The following is a 16,341-nucleotide window of genomic DNA, read 5'->3' on the forward strand; positions in this document are numbered from 1 at the left end:
TTTAAATTGAATTAGTAATGAAGAACCTCCCAACAAAGAAAAGTCACAACCAGATGGCTTCACTGGTGAGTTTTACAAAACATTTAAAGAATTAATACCAATTTGCCTCAAACTCTTCCAGATAACTGAATAAGATTGAACACTTCCCAACTCATGCTAGGAGGCCACCATTGCCCTGATGCCAAAGCCAGATAAAGACCTAACAAGAAAAGAAAATTACAGCCCCAAATATCTTATGATTATAGATGCAAAAGTCCTTTAACAAAATACTAGGAAATTGAATTCAACTGCATATTAAAATGACCAAGGGGAATTTAACCCAGGTGTGCAAGGATGGTTCAACATAAGAAAATCAATCAATATAATACATCACATTAATATAACAAAGGGGAAAAGCTACATGATCATCTCAATTGATGCAGAAAAGGCATTTGACAAAATCCAACACCCACTTATGATAAAAGCATTCAGAATGCCAGGAATAAACAGAAACTCCTCAACATGATAAAGGGCATTTACGAAAAACCTACAGCTAACATAGTCAATGGTAAAAGATGAACACTTTCCCACTAAGATCAGGAATTAAGACAAGACACCCACTTTTACCACTGCTATTATACTAGAATTTCTAGCCAGAGCAATTAGACAAGAAAACAGGAAATAAAAGGCATTAAGATTGGAATGCAAGTAATAAAACTCTCCCTATTCACAGATGACATGATCATACATATAGAAGATTCCAAAGAATCCACATGAAAGCTACTAGAGCTAATGAACAAACTCAGCAATTTTGCTGGTTACAATACACACACAAAATCAAATGTGTTTTTATACACCAGCAATAAACAATCCAAAACTTTTTAAGAAAGCAATTCCATATAGCATCCCAAAGAATAAAGTACCCAAGAATAAATTTAACCAAGGAGGTGAATGACTGGTACATTGAAAATTACAAAATATTTGCTGAAGGAAATTAAGGAAGACCTAAATAAATGGAACAGCATCCTGTATTCACGGATTATAAGACTTAATATTGTTAATATGTCAGTACTGCCCAAAGCAGCCTATACATTCACTGTAATACCTGTCAAAATCTCAACAGCCTTTTTTTTTGCAGAAATGAAAAGGCCAATCCTCAAATTCATATGGAATCTCAAGAGGCCCCAAATAACCAAAACAATCTTGAAAAAGAACAAAGTTATAGGACTCACTTCCCAATTTCAAAACTTACTACAATGCTACAGTAATCAAAACAGTGTGGTATTGGCAGAAGGACAGGCATATAGACCAATGATATAGAATTGTAAGTCCAGAAATAAACCCATACATCTATGGCCAATTGATTTTCAACAAAGATGCCAAATTCATTTAATGGGGAAAGAATTATCTCTTCAACAAATGGTGCTTGGACAACTGGATATCCACATGCAAGACAATGAAGTTGGACTCCCTACCACACACCATATGCAAAAATTAACTCAAAATAGATCACCAGTCTAAATATAAGACCTAAAACCATAAAATTCTTGAAGAAAACATAAAACATAAATCTTCATGACCTTGGAATTGGCAGTGGATTCTTAGACATGACAACAAGAGAAAAAATAGATGAATTTGACTTATAAAAATTTAAAACTATTGTGGATCAAAATACATTATCAAGAAAGTGAAAAGAAAATCTATAGAATGGGAGAAAATATTTGCAAATCATCTAATAAGGATTTAATATTCATAATATATAAAAAACTCCTAAGCTCAACAAGAAGACAAATAACCCATTTGAAAAATTGGCAGGCTGGGTGCGGAGCGGTGAGGTGAAGGGATCGTGCTGCAGGGACAGCAGGCCTTCCCCGGCAGCTGCCGCAGGTCAGATCATTCACTCCTGTGGGCTGGCGCAGCCACAGGGAGCACCCTCTGGCCAGCGGACAAAGGGTTAAACACACCAGTGGTGACCGCGGGCTGGATGTGAGAACCTCGGCACGGTGTCTGCACTGCAGGTGCACCCGGGTGGGCGGAGCGAGCCGGCTGGCAGTGACGTGACCGACCGGCCGAGGCTCCCCTTCCCCTGCAGGGGTCGCTCGGCTCCTCCACAGGTGCCCTCTTTTCTAACTTGAAGGCAAAAGGTGGTGCCTGTGGACCGAGGGAGAGCCTGGCTCTGCCATGCTGGGAGCGGCAGTTACTCTCACCAGTTAGGGCACAGGGGCGCGTGTGGCATGGACGCGCTGACACAGGTGACCAATGGGATTGGGGCTCAGGGGTGGGCCACGTGGAGTGGGTGTGGTCATAGTCTGGAGCCACGGTTTCTAGTGAGGCAACCACCAGAGTTGCGTGGAGAGCTAAGCTGAGTGGCGGTGGGGTGCTTCTCTGCCCCCAAGTAGAAAAGCCTACCAATGCTTTCTCATTTGGATCCAGGCTCCAATTCGGGAGTCTGGTAGCTGGATCCCCTAGGAAGAAGAGTTCTCAAGCAGTAAGAAGAAAGCCTTTCAGTTTGGAACACTTCTTTGCAGATGGAAATGGGGAATGGATTGTCAGACCAGACTTTGATCCTGTCCAGCCTGCCTTCATTTCAGTCCTTCCACATTGTCATTATGGGTTTGGACTCTGCTGGAAAGACAACTGTGTTATACAGGCTGCAGTTCAATGAAATTGTAATACCGTACCTACCAAAGGATTTAACATGGAAAAAATTAAGGTAACCTTGGGAAATTCTAAAAGTAACTTTTCACTTCTGGGATGTAGGTGGTCAGGAGAAATTAAGGCCACTGTGGAAGTCATATACCAGATGCGCAGATGGCATTGTGTTTGTTGTGGACTCTGTTGATGTTGAAAGGATGGAAGAAGCCAAAACTGAACTTCATAAAATAACTAGGATATCAGAAAATCAAGGAGTTCCTGTGCTTATAGTTGCTAAAAAACAAGACCTGAGGAACTCATTTTCTCTCTCAGAAATTGAGAAATTGTTAGCAATGAGTGAACTGAGCTCATCAACTCCCTGGCATTTTCAGCCCACCTGTGCAATCATAGGTGATGGACTGAAGGAAGGACTTGAGAAACTACATGATATGATAATTAAAAGAAGAAAAATTTTGCAGCAGCAGAAAAAGAAAAGATGAATGGTGATAACCTTTTAGGTCTGTGTGGAGTAGGTTTTCTGTGGTCTGATTTTGACAAATGGAAGAGTGTCGACAGCCTGGTTTGCCTGCCTGCCCTCCTGGATGCTGTTAAAGCTTTGTTTGGTTGAACAATCAGATGTCCAACTCTGTTGCCTTGTGGAAGATGAGTAAATACAGTGCTTCTTAAAATGGCCTCTTCTCCCTACCCCACAAATCTTTTGGTACTACCATTTTGGGAAGCCAAACAAAGATATAAAATTGACCAGAAAACAGCTGTGGAAATTTGACCTGAAGTTAGTGAAATAAAACTTTGAAGAGTGTCAGCCTAAAAAAAAAAAAAAAAATTGGCAATGCACAGAAATCTCTTGCATTCCTATACACTAATGATGAAAAATCTGAAAGAGAAATTAAGGAAACACTCACATATACCATTGCAACAAAGAGAATAAAATACCTAGGAATAAACTACCTAAGGAGACAAAAGACCTGTACGCAGAAAACTAAGACACTGATGAAAGAAATTAAAGATGATACAAACAGATCAAGAGATATACCATGTTCTTGGCTTGGAAGAATCAACATTGTGAAAATGACTATACTACCCAAAGCAATCTACAGATTCAATGCAATCCCTAACAAACTACCAATGGCATTTTTCATAGAACTAGAACAAAAGTTTCACAATTTGTATGGAAACACAAAAGACCCCGAATAACAAAAGCAATCTTGAGAAACAGAAATGGAGCTGGAAGAATCAGGCTCCCTGACTTCAGACTATACTACAAAGCTACAGTAATCAAGACAGTATAGTACTGGCACAAAAACAGAAATATAGATCAATGGAACAGGATAGAAAGCCCAGAGATAAACCCACGCACATATGGTCACCTTATTTTTGATAAAGGAGGCCAGAATATACAATGGAGAAAAGACAGCCTCTTCAATAAGTGGTGCTGGGAAAACTGGACAGCTACATGTAAAATAATGAAATTAGAACACTCCCTAACACCATACACAAAAGTAAACTGAAAATGGGTTAAAGACCTAAAGGTAAGGCCAGAAAGTATTAAACTCTTAGAGGAAAACATAGGAAGAACACTCTATGACATAAATCACAGCAAGATCCTTTTTGACCCACCTCCTAGAGCAATGGAAATAAAAACAAAAATAAACAAATGGGACCTAATGAAACTTAACACCTTTTGCACAGCAAAGGAAACCATAAACAAGACGAAAAGACAACCCTCAGAATGGGAGAAAATATTTGCAAATGAAGCAACTGACAAAGGATTAATCTCCAAAATTTACAAGCAGCTCATGCAGCTCAATATCAAAAAAACAAACAACCCAATCCAAAAATGGGCAAAAGACCTAAATAGACATTTCTCCAAAGAAGATATACAGATAGCCAACAAGCACATGAAAGAATGCTCAACATCATTAATCATTAGAGAAATGCAAGTCAAAACTACAGTGACGTATCACCTCACACCAATCATAATGGCCATCATCAAAAAATCTGTAAACAATAAATGCTGGAGAGGGTGTGGAGAAAAGGGAACCCTCTTTCACTGTTGGTGGGAATGTAAATTGATACAGCCACTATGGAGAACAGTAGGGAGGTTCCTTAAAAAACTACAAATAGAACTACCATACGACCCAGCAATCCCACTACTGGGCATATACCCTGAGAAAACCATAATTCAAAAAGAGGCATGTACCACAATGTTCACTGCAGCTCTTTTTACAACAGCCAGGCCATGGAAACAACCTAAGTGTCAGTTGACAGATGAATGGATAAAGAAGATGTGGCACATATATACAATGGAATATTACTCAGCCATAATAGGAAACGAAATTGAGTTATTTGTAGTGACGTGGATGGACCTAGTGTCTGTCATACAGAGTGAAGTAAGTCAGAAAGAGAAAAACAAATACCATATGCTAGCACATATATATGGAATCTGAAAAAAAAATGGTTCTGAAGAACCTAGGGGCAGGACAGGAATGAAGACACAGATGTAGAGAATGGACTTGAGGACATGGGGAGGGGGAAGGGTAAGCTGGGGCGAAGTGAGAGAGTGGCATGGACTTATATATACTACCAAATGTAAAATAGATAGCTAGTGGGAAGCAGCCACATAGCACAGGGAGATCAGCTCAGTGCTTTGTGACCACCTAGAGGGGTGGGATAGGGAGGGTGGGAGGGAAGGAGACGCAAGAGGGAGGAGGTATGGGGATATATGTATATGTATAGCTGATTCTCTTTGTTATAAAGCAGAAACTACCACACCATTGTAAAGCAATTATACTCCAATAAAGATGTTTAAAAAAAATTGGCAAAGGAATTAAATAGACATTTCTCCAGAGAAGATTTACAAATGGCCAATGAGCTCATGAAAAGATGCTCAACATCATTAGTTATTAGGGAACTGCAAATCAAAACCTCAATGAGAAACCACTTTACTGGGATAACTATAATTTTTAAAATGAAAATAGCAGGTGTTACTGGGGATGTGGAGAAATTGGAACTCTTGTAAATTGCCACTGGGAATGTAAAATGGCACAGCCACTGTGGATAACAGTTTGGTGGTTCCTCAAAAAGTTCAGTATAGAATTACCATATGACCCAGCAGTTACACTCCAAGTTATATACCCAAAAGAACTGAAAACAGGGACTTAAACAGATACTTGTATTCGGTGTTTACTGTAGCATTATTCACAATAGGCAAAAGGTGAAATAGCTCAAATGTCCATCAGTAGGTGAATGGATAAACAAAACGTGGTATATCCATACAATGAAATACTATTTGGCCATAGAAAGAAATGATGTTCTGATATAAGCTATGACACGGATGAACCTTGAAAGCGTTATGCCAAGTGAAATAATCCAGGCACAAAAGGACAAATATTATATAGTTCCACTTACACAAAATATCTACAATAGGCAAATTCATATAGACAGAAAGTAGGTTAGAAGTTACCAGGGATTGGGGGAAGGGGGAATGGGGAGTTATTGCTTAATGGGTACAGAATTTCTATTTGGGGTGATAGAAAAGTTTTGGAATAGATAGTGGTGATGATTGCACAATACTGTGAATGTACTTAATACACTGAATATTCTACTTAAAATGGTTGCAATGGCATATTTTATGTTTTATATACTTTATCACAATGATATTAAAATTTTAAAAATAAAGATAGACCACATCGTGGACCACAAAGAAATCTCAGCAAATTTAAAATAAGGAAATCAAACAGGGTATATTTTCTGACCAAAATAGAATCAAACAAATTAATAAAGGATAATAGGATAATCTCCAAACATTTAGATACTTAAAAAACACACTCCTGAATAATCCATTTGTCAAAAAGCAAATTTCATGGAGAATCACAAATTACATTTAAATGATTTAAAATGAAAATACAACATACCAAAATTTGTGGGACACAGCTAAATCAGTGCTGAGAGGGGAATTTACAGCACCAAATCCTAAAAAAAAAAAAGGATAATCTCAAATCAATAATTTAAGTTGCCACCTTAACATACTAGGTAGAGCAAATTAAATGAAACTGAAAACAATAATAATATAGAAAATGAAACAGAAAGGTGGTTCTCTGAAAATGTCAGTAAAATTGACAGATCTCTAGCAGGACTGACAAATTTAAAAACGGAGAAGACATAAATTGCCAAAATCAAGAGTGAAGTGGGGTATCACCACAAACCCTACAGACATCAAAAGGGTAATAACAGAATACATCTAACAACTCTACACACATAAACTTGACAAGTTAAATAAAATGAACTGCTTCCTCAAAAACCACATACTACTGCAACTCGCCAAATATGAAATTATTTGAATAACCTATAACTATTAAGGAAATTGAATTTGTATTTGAAAACTCCCAAAAAGAACGCTCCAGGCTTAGATGGTTTCACTGGAGGATTCTACCAAATGTTTAAAGAAGAATTCAAACCAAATCTAAATCTTTCCAGAAAATAGAAGAGGAAGAAACACTTCACAACTCATTTCATTAAACCAGTGTTATCCTGATACCAAAACCAGACAAAGACAGTACAAAAAAAGGAAAACTACAGACCAGTATCTCTGCTCTGTGCATTCCATAGCTGAAAGACATAACAAGCAGCATCTGAGGAGCATACAAAACAAAAAGGAAAAAATAAAACTGTCCCTATTTGCAAATGACATTATTGTTTACAATACAATCCCAAGGAATCTACAAAAACCTCCTAGAACTAATAAATGTTTTCAACAAGGTCTCAGGATACAAGATTGACATACAAAAATCAATTGTATTTCTATGTACTACCCATGAGCACATGGAAACCAAAATTTAAAATACAATGCAATTTATAATCAGCTTTTAAAAAATGAAATACTTAGGTGTAAATCTAACAAAGAATATACCAGGGCTTCCCTGGTGGCACAGTGGTTGAGAGTCCGCCTGCCGATGCAGGGGACACGGGTTCATGCCCCAGTCCGGGAAGATCCCACATGCCGTGGAGCGGCTGGGCCCGTGAGCCATGGCCACTGAGCCTGCGCGTCCGGAGCCTGTGCTCCGCAATGGGAGAGGCCACAACACTGAGAAGCCCGCGTATTGCAATATATATATATATATATATATATATATATATATACACACACACATACCAGACTTGTATGTTAAAACTACAAAACCCTGATGAAAGATATCAAAGATCTACATTCATGCAAAGACATACCGTGTTCATGGATTAGAAGACTCCACGTAGTAAAGATGTCAATTCTTTCCAGATTTATGTACAAGTTTAAAATAATTCCTATCAAAATTCCAGTATATTTTTTGAAAATATAGACAAGATTATTATTAAATTTATATGGAAAAACAAAGGAACTAGAATAGCTAAAACAATTTTATAAAAGAAGGATGAAGTGGGAGGAATCACTTTACCAATTTTGAGATTTAATATATAGGTACAGTAATCAAGACTGTGTGGTATTGGCAAAGGAATAAACACATCAAAGAGCAGAATAGAGATCCCAGAAACAGACCCGCACAAATACAGCCAACTGATTTTTGACTAAGGTCCAAAAGCAATTCAATGGAGGAAAGACAGCCTTTTCAATAAATAGTGCTGGTGCAGTTGAACTTCCATCAGCAAATTGGTAAATTTAGTTTAAGAAAAAGTAGAAATCTATTTTACTGTTTTTGCAGCTTCTCTTTAGATTTGAAAATTTTCAAAATAAAAAAATTGGGGAAGAGACATATAAAATATATTGCAATTATATTTATTTACAATGGAAGATATACCTGTTGGGTAACCACAATAGTCTTATCTACTCCAAGGGCATTTCTTTCCCAGGATCAAGGGACCTAGGAAACTGAATTAGTAAGTCAGAAGGTTACTTGATGAGCATGGAATCAGAGTGAAGGAAGTGACTGTTTCATAATTGAGTCTACATCCTTAGGGACCACAATATGTGTGTCTGTCATATACGTGGTCTACCCAGCTCCCTCTGCTCTCCAGCCACTGCACAAATGTACACACTTCCCTCTCCCATCCCTTCCTGTCCCTCTGCATAGTGAGGAGTGGGGGGTGCTGGACAAACAGTAACATATCTTCACTCTCTAATCCCTCTTTTTCAAATAACTCGTACACCACCTCTCTGTAGCACCTTATTCTTCAGAGAGTTTACAGTAAAACTGATTAGATTGCAGCTTTCTTCGAGTACATTCCAGTCTTGCAGATATGCCCTGATCACCTTGATTACACTTGGATATTTCCCAGGTCTCCATCAGCAACACATCTACAACCATGTCTTTGTGTTATTTCACTCTCAGAATCATTCTGAGCCTATCTCCAAATTCCCGGGTCACCTTACTGCAGCCTAGACTCTGACTACACTTATTTCTTTAGTTTGATTTATTTTGCCAAGGTCCCATCATAGACAGATTTTTTTTCAAGGTGTTGACAATATTACTGCTTCTTTTGGTGTCTTTGCCACTGCTCTACAAAGGTATTTTTGCAAACAGTATGAGCTAAAGAAGGTATAATAGATGAAATGATAAAATTAGATATATATATATATATATATATATATATATATATATATATATATATGAAAGTGCTTTGAAAGTTAAAAGCACTGAACAAGTATAAGAGATGATTATTGCTCTAATTTAATAGGTAAAGCCACTGGCTGCTTCAGGCCAGCCCTCATAGGAGAGGAGCACTTGAGGATACTCCAGCCAGTCTGCTCTGTAGTTTTTCCACCTCACATTTCTCTCCCATTTTCAGTCACATGATGATTAAGTCTCTGGGGAATGAATCATGCTGCCAAAGCCACAGAGACTGATTTATAAAGCAGACCTCAAGGTGTCATTTATAATGAGCAGTATATTAGGCAAGACAAGACTTTGATCAACAGCATAAAGGCCCTCCTGGCTGGTGGGTCGTCCCAGTCAAGAAACAATTTATACACCATAAAGCTGCTCAGCAAACACCTAATTAGAACAAAAGGAATTGGATAGTCTCCAGAGTTTTGTTCTTCTTTTAATCAAGCCTAGGTACCTGAGAAATTGCCCTTCTCCATACTAGGAATAGTTCTGTCTACAGAAGCAAAGACGCCGTTGTCCAAAAATAGACAATCCTCTCCATGGTCGTTCCTGGAGATGCACTGACAGATTTTCTCTTGTTCACCCATCTCACTTTGCCAGTCATCTAAGTACCTGTCTTTACAGCATTACCTCGAGACAATCATGTTACAATTTTTGACATTACAGTTTACCTTAACATTAGTAACATTTTAGGGTGGTCATTTCTTGACACCTTAATATCTCCGTTTCGCAATATACAACAGGTTACCATGGCAGGCAGGCCCCATTGTTTACCACTTCAAAATGTGCTCATCCAACAGTGCCACAAAGAAACTTATGCTTCACTTCTTAAACTTTTTCATCTTTTTCCCCATCTGCCAAATAGCCAAAGTGCACTCTAGTGCCTTTAGGATATTACCAAAAGCCAGTCTGTTGCTTTGGTGCAAAAGTGTGGGTGCTACCTGAAGGCAAAAAGGAATACCTGCAGGTCTGTACCCAGCACCAACTGGGAACCAGAAATCTAGTCTGCTAAAGTTCAAAGGGAATGGAGAAACCTGAAGCTTAGAAAAGATAAATGATTCAATAAAATAGTATATATGAAAGTGCCTAGCACAGGCCCTCAATAATAGTTAGGAAAAAGAAATGAGCAAATTGTCCAAGGTCTCCCAAATAGTGAGTGGTAGGGCCAAAACTCACGTAGTTGTTTCCCCACTAACACAGTGCCTCAAAAGTCATCTTGAAAAATATTTTGCTTTCCATCCTACTTTTCAGAAGTATTTTGTGGGGAAGAGCAGAGAGAAGCATCTGCTCGTATTTCATTGTAGACTGGAACTTGTTGACTTCAGCGTCAGAGTAACTTTCTCTGAAGCCTTCCCTGAGCCCCTTCTTGTTAGCCCCAGCGCCCTTTGATTAAATTCTGCCTTTTATTATCACTTGCACTTCCTTCTCTCCTATTTCTGGCCTCCTGAATATAAACTCTTGAAGTGTCCACTCATCTTTATACGTCTCACAGTGAGGCCCAGCGTAGAGTCTGGCATATAGTAAGTACTCAACAAATTTCTGGTAATTTGAATTGAGTTCCATTAGCTGCAGCTTCTGTGATTCTCCATGATTTTTTGCCTGAGCCCTCTGTCTCCTGTCTCAATTCCTTTTAACAGTTTTTACTACGAGCTGGGTGAAACTAGTTATGCTATCCTCAAGATTCCACGGAACTCTTTTCAAAATCTTTTGCTCCATTTTTCTTCACAGCTCCATTTTTGGTGAACTCTGCTTCCATCACCCCTTTCATTCATTCATTCACTCATTCACTCACTCACAAATGCACAGTGAAGTAGACAGAGGGGCCCTACCTTTTAGAACTTGTAGTCTCCTGGGAGATCAGCAGTAAACAAGTAATAAAATAATTGCAGATTGTGATAAGTGCTAAGGAAATAAACAGATGATACCGAGATCAGGACTGACCTCTCTGAGGGGATCAAATCTAGGTCTGAAGTACCAAAGCCATGAAGAACCCAGCCAGACAAAGCTGCATTTCAGGGAACAGCATGTGAAAAGGTAGGAAAGAGCTGGATATGCTCAAGAAAAAGCAGAAAGGTTGTGCGACTGGGGTGTATTGAGTGAGGTGAGGGGGGTGGGATGAGGTCAGAGAGGCAGGCAGGAGCCACACTATGTAGGAGACTAGTAGGCTGAGGTAAGGAGTGTAATCTGACTCTAATTGTAGTGGGGGTCAAAGAGTTTTTAAACAGCGGAGTAACGTAAGCGAATTGACATTTTTAGAAGATGGTGCTGACTACTGTGTGGAGACCACATAGTGTGGGGACAAGAGAGGGTGCAGAGACCACTGTCCAGGCTAATACACTGGTCCAGCTGAGGACTGCTGGGGCCTGGACTAGGGTGGTGGCAGTGAAGATGGTGTGATTCAAGAAATATTTTTGAAGTAGAATTGAAGGATTCTGGATTTGCCGATAATTTGAATGGGGAACCTCTTTGTTTTACTCTTTAGGAAGGTAAAGCACAGGAAGACTAAGTTAATAGGGAATAATTTTTGTGCTGTAACTGAACCCTGATTTCCTAACTGCTGGTTTCGTGTTCTTTCTGTGCACTACTGTGCTTTTCATAATCTTCAGCAATTCTCACTACCTTTGTGTCTTCTCCCAAATGCAATCATTCACCAAATCCAGCCCCCTCCTTTTCTGTGCCCCCTGAATCTCCTGCCTGCACTTGCCATGCCCATTGTGCTCTGGGTTATTGTGACTGCCTTCTGGCTGGCCTTGCTGCCTCCTTCCAGCCTTGCAGTGCAGGTCATTTTTCATGGCTTCGCTTCAACCGTGTCTCTAATAACTCTCCAGCAACTCCCTACTCATTCAAATGAAAATCCAGACTTTGGGCAGTGGCTTCATAGCACTTCCCCAGCTAGGTCCACCCAACCCTTCCTGTTTGCTCTCTCCCATTATAACCCAGCCCACATCTTCAATTTTAGTCTTTTTGTGGCTACCCCTCCCAGCTCTGAGCTATTAGGCCAGCTGCTTTGTGTATGAAATTCCCCTCTTTTGCTCTCTCTTCTTGACTAGCAAGTCATAGATTTTTCCTGAATCATTTCAGTCATTCATTCTTTATTTCATCAAATAATAATTGAGTACCTCCTTTGGGCCCGACACTACTAGCTACTAGGCATGAAAAAATCAGTAGAGATGGTACCTGCCCTCAAGCAGGTTGGAGTCTGTTGGGGGAGGCAGATCTGTAATCAAATAATCACGATATGTTGTATTAAGTGGCCCAGGGGCTATAGATACAGAATGCTGGAGCTACACACAAGAAGTAGCAACAAACCCTACTGAGGGAAACAAGAAAGGCTTCACAGAGGAGGTGGCATTTGAATTGAGTAGAAAGGTATATAAGTATTTTTGAAGGTGAAGAGAAAGAGTAAGGGCATTTCTGGAAGAAAGAATCCGTTGTTATTTGATAATCATAATAGCTAGCAGGTACTGCTTTTTCAGGTATATATATACTTGTGATAGGGCGGCATATGCTGGGATTATAGTGACAGGTTCAGTACGGCTGGAGTATGGGACACATAGAAAAGCATATTGGAAAATGAGAATAGAAGGAGAGATTGGGACAAGATTCTACAAGCAGTAGGAGCCAGGAGAGATTTTTTTTTTAATTTATTTTTTGGCTGTGTTGGGTCTTCATTGTTGTGTGCAGGCTTTCTCTAGTTGCAGCAAGTGGGGGCTACTCTTCGTTGTGATGCATGGGCTTCTCATTGTGGTGGCTCCTCTTGTTTCAGAGCACAGGCTCTAGGCATGCGGGCTTCAGTAGTTGTGGCTCACGGGCTGTAGAGCACAGGCTCAGTAGTTGTGGCGCATGGGCTTAGTTGCTCTGCAGCATGTGGGATATTCCTGGACCAGGGCTCGAACCCATGTCCCCTGCATTGGCAGGCAGATTCTTAACCACTATACCACCAGGGAAGTCCCCAGGAGAGATCTTTAAAAGAGGGAGTGGCAGGCTTCCCTGGTGGCGCAGTGGTTGAGAGTCCGCCTGCCGATGCAGGGGACACGGGTTCGTGCCCCGGTCCGGGAAGATCCCACATGCCGCGGAGCAACTAGGCCCGTGAGCCATGGCCGCTGAGCCTGCGCGTCCGGAGCCTGTGCTCCACAATGGGAGAGGCCACAACAGTGAGAGGCCCGCGTACCACAAAAAAAAAAAAAAAAAAGAGGGAGTGGCATGATCAGTTTTGGAACTGTGGCAGCTACAGTTGGTACACAGGTTATAGAACCATGGAGGTGATTACAGAGGTCACGTGAGAGATGAAGGCTTCAACCAAGGTGAAGGCAGAGGGAACAGAGAAGAGGACATATCTACACTAAGACTGACAGGGTTGGGAGTCTGATTGGACATAGTGGAGTGGGAAAAAGCAGAATCAGGAGATGACTCCAAGATTTCTAACAGGATACCATTAAGTGGGATAGAGAACAGAAGAGGAGAAAGGGTTTAAGACAGAAGATCACGAGTTTATTTGGAGCAATCTGAGTTTGAGTCACCAATCAGCATACAAGTAGAAAAGTCCAGGAAGCAAATGGGTACAAAAGTGTGGTGCTCAGAAGAAAGCTTGCCACTCACAGCATCTAAAAATTCATCCATTCTCTAAGCGCTATATCTCTTCCTGTGTATTCTGAGTGTTATGCTAATTGTACACTTGTCTACCCTAAAAGTCAGGGGTCCTCCTCAGTATGAAGCTTATGTCCTTGCAGTAGCCTACAAGACCCAGCATGGTCTGCCCTCTATCACCTCTCTGACCTCATTTCCTACTGCTCTGTCCTCCACCACACTGTCCTGCTTGCTGTTCTTAGAAGGTATCAGGCACAAGGCACACTCCCACTTCAATATATATTTTGCACTGGATGTTTCCTCTGCTTAGAATGCTTTACTGTGGATGTTCACATGACTAACTCCTTCAAGTCTTTGCTCAGTTGCAACTTTTTCAATGAGACTTACCCTGACCACCATATTTAATACTATAGTTGCCCATCCCCACTCCCTGACCACTCACACTTTTTTTTCACCAATAGCACTAATCATCTGCTAACATACAGTGTAATTTACTTATGTATTATGTTTATTGTTTATCAACTCTATCTCTCCTTTAGAATGTAAGCTTCTTGAGGGCAGAGATTTTTTTCTTTTATTCACTAATATATGTCAAGCACCTAAAACAGTGCTTGGAGCATGATAAACACTCAGTATATATTTATATTTGTTGAATAAATGAATGAGAGTATAGGTTCCTGCATCAGTCTCCCTTCTAAAATTTTTGTTTGCATGGGCCTTGTACCCTCAGGGCCAAATAGAAATATAGGAAGAGGAAATGAGTAGATATAAGAATAACTTAATGCCATTTGGCAGCCACACATTTCTGGTGTATTAAAATAAAGCCTTTCTTAACTGGCTCCTTTCATAGTTTGTATGACTTATTGCTACTGTAGCAAATTACCACGAACTTAGTAACTTAAAACAGCACAAATTTATTCTCATACAGTTCTGGAGGTTAAAAGTCTAAAATGGGGCTTCCCTGGTGGCGCAGTGGTTGAGAGTCTGCCAGCCGATGCGGGGGACACGGGTTCGTGCCCCCATCCGGGAAGATCCCACATGCCGCGGAGCGGCTAGGCCCGTGAGCCATGGCCGCTGAGCCTGCGCGTCCAGAGCCTGTGCTCCGCAACGGGAGAGGCCACAGCAGTGAGAGGCCCACGTACCGCAAAAAAAAAAAAAAAAAAGTCTAAAATGGGTCACAGGACTATATTCCTTCTGGAGGTTCTAGGGAAGAATCTGTTTCGTTGCCTTTTCCAGCTTCTAGAGGTCTCCTGCATGCCTTGGTTCATGGTTCCTTCCTCCATCTTCAAAGTACATCACTCCAACCTCTGCTTCTGTCACCACATCACCTCTCTGACTGTGTATTTCCTGCTTTCCTGTTTCCCTTATGAAGATCCTTGTAATTACATTGAGTTCACCCATATAATCCAGGATAATCTCCCCATCTCAAGATTGTTAATCATGTCTGCAAAGTCCCTTTGGCCATGTAAGTTAGCATATTCACAGATTCTGGGTATTACGACTTGCACATCTTCAGGGAGCAAGCATACAGACTAAGACACAGATTGACAAGGGTTTGTTCAAAGGTGTAACCTAGTTCTGAAGACACCACACACCCTGGAGACATGTGTAGATTCAAATGTTCTAGGGCAGCACTATCCAATAAAACTTTCACAATGATGGAAATGTTCTATATCTGCACTGACCAATACGGTAGCCACATGTGGTTATTGAGCACTTGAAATGTGGCTAGTGGGACAGAGGAACTACATTTTTCATTTTATTTTATTTTATTTTCACTAATTTACATTTAATAGCCACATGTGGCTAAGTGGTTAGTATTGGACAACAGAGGCCTGCAGCTGGGGGAAGGGACAGACAGTAAGGAAAATTTTTTGTCTAAGTTTTAACTTTGAGTAGAATTTTTTTTTTAAATACCTCCCTGAGATTTTATGACACCTGGTTTGGAGATTGAATATATATTATGTGAATGGCACAAAAAATCACAGGCCACGATTTTTAATTTAAAGTGGACCTAGGTTTGTGATGCCTCAAACACCAGGGAAAATCAAATTGAAAGCTTTCATGGGAGAACACTGTTATTCTCGGGCCACATGGAAATCCCACAGAGAGTTCTAACAAAGTCCTTCACAATCAAAAGTCACAATTTACACAAGAAAACCAACTTCCAGGAGGAAGCAGTCAACAGGGAAAAAAAAAAGGTAAAACATAACTAGACCCACAAAGATTTTTAGATATTTACATTATCATATACAGGATATTAAATAGATATGTTAAATACATTTAAGGAAATAAAAAAGTACAGAGCAAGAGACTATCAAAAATGACCTGCTACCGCATAGCACAGGGAGATCAGCTCGGTGCTTTGTGACCACCTAGAGGGGTGGGATAGGGAGGGTGGGAGGGAGGGAGATGCAACAGGGAAGAGATATGGGGATATATGTATATGTATAACTGATTCACTTTGTTATAAAGCAGAAACTAACACACCATTGTAAAGCAATTATACTCCAATAAAGAT

The 16,341-nt window shown here is 40.1% G+C and overlaps 1 protein-coding gene and 1 pseudogene across 5 annotated transcripts in view; both read left to right on the forward strand.

Moving 5' to 3' along the window:
• HDAC8 (histone deacetylase 8) overlaps nucleotides 1-16,341 on the forward strand; it is a 243,585-nt gene that overhangs the window by 139,883 nt on the left and 87,361 nt on the right. The gene's annotated exons all lie outside the window — the stretch shown is intronic.
• Nucleotides 2,514-3,395, forward strand: LOC132513777 (ADP-ribosylation factor-like protein 4A; annotated as a pseudogene).

The sequence above is a fragment of the Lagenorhynchus albirostris genome, chromosome X (assembly GCF_949774975.1).
Source record: "Lagenorhynchus albirostris chromosome X, mLagAlb1.1, whole genome shotgun sequence".
NCBI classification, from domain to species: domain Eukaryota; kingdom Metazoa; phylum Chordata; class Mammalia; order Artiodactyla; family Delphinidae; genus Lagenorhynchus; species Lagenorhynchus albirostris.